Raw genomic sequence first — 1,766 nt, 5'->3', positions numbered from 1 at the left:
AAGGCAGACAATGCGCTTACGCGCGTAAGCGGAAGGCGGCAGAACCTATAGAGACTAACGTATAGGTCTTAGCTTATTAATCGCCCGAATATATTAAGCAACAGAATATAATTAAAAGGTAGATCGAGCCTTGCAGGGTAATAGCTCTATTAACAATCATTACTCTAGGTTATATATTTAAAATCCTAAACAAACCTATCTCCTATAATTATAGCCGCCAACTTTACAGCGGCTACCGTTCTTTAGGTAAGAAAAGAGGCTTTAGTTAAATGGATAACACCCTATATAATAATTGTGCCATATAGAAGAAGCTATACGTATTAGACATTACGCTAAAACGCTGTAATTGTCGCAAGAACGCCACCTTGCGTCCTAGAAAGGACCCCTATAGATTATTAGTATTACTAAACCTAATTCTAAAACCCTCTATTTTTAGCTAACCGTAGTTAGGGGATCCTAGTCACGTCTAGAGAATAGCCACATCTAGAGAATTATTGGATGCTTAATTAGCCTAAAATAATTAGTCCTCTTAGCAGCGCCAAATAGGAGAACTATATTTAGAGAACAGCTATATCTAGAGAATAGCTATGTCTAGAGAATAGCTATGTCTGGAGAACAGCTACGTCTAGAGAACAGCCACGTTTAGAGAATAGCTATGTCTAGAGAACAGCTATGTCTAGAGAACAGCCACTAGAGAACAGCTACTAGAGAATAGCTACTAGAGAATAGCTACTGGAGAACAGCTACTAGAGAACAGCCACTAGAGAACAGCTAACAGCCACGTTTAGAGAATAGCTACGTTTAGAGAATAGTCACGTCTAGAGAGCAAGAACGTTACGTCTAATAGCTATATCTGAAATAGCCACGTCTGGAGCAGCTACGTCTAGAGAATAACTAGTCTGACAAACGGTTACATCTAGAGAATAATAGTCTGCAGAAAGTTATAACTAGTCTAAATCTTACCTGTTTTGCCTTCTTTCCACCGCGCCTAATATATCTCATTACTATGGATTTAAACGCGGTACTTTTATTAATATAGCCTTAAGAAGAAGTTTATAAAGCGCCTCTAAAGGTAAGTATAACATAAAATCTATAATCTGTTAAGCTCCTCAGCCTACCTATATAACTCCTCTGCCTTCCTACGCAACTCCCCTACCAGATAATAACTATTAACCTCCTCTATAGGCTACTAATCTAGCTATAGAAGGATCTACTGTTAAAAAATAACTTTTACGTCTTAAAGCGATAATTATAGAATTACTAAATGCGTAGCGCGCTCGTAGCTAGGGTTCTAGGGCTGCCTATAATCCGCTCTTAAACATTACTTATTATAGACTAGCCTTTAATATAAGAGTATAGTTGTTTTATCCGAGCTCCCTTAGTTTCCTTTAATTGTTTATTCTTCTATATATTTACTTCATTCTCCTATTAGAGTTCGCGTGTTTAATCTTTGCTTATAGGTGCCTTTAGAGTATGTTCTAAACACAAAAATTTATAGAAATAAAAAAGGGTAAGATAAACGAGGATAATAAGTTTACTAAGGAAGTTAATCGGAATTTTACGGCCTACTGTATAGTCAGCCTATTTACTAGTTAAACCTATTAACCAGTTAGCCTATTAGTTAAACCTATTAACTAGTTAACCCAATTAACTAAGCCTAATTAACAGTTATTATAGTACTACGAATATAGAATTTCATTATAGTTTTATGGGAGGAGGTTAGTTTGATAATTTGTAGTCCTATACTTAGCTCTACAGAACGCACG

The sequence above is a fragment of the Cenococcum geophilum genome (genome assembly GCF_001692895.1).
Source record: "Cenococcum geophilum 1.58 unplaced genomic scaffold K441scaffold_3, whole genome shotgun sequence".
NCBI lineage: Eukaryota > Fungi > Ascomycota > Dothideomycetes > Gloniales > Gloniaceae > Cenococcum > Cenococcum geophilum.
Note: the sequence above shows the minus strand (reverse complement) of the source record.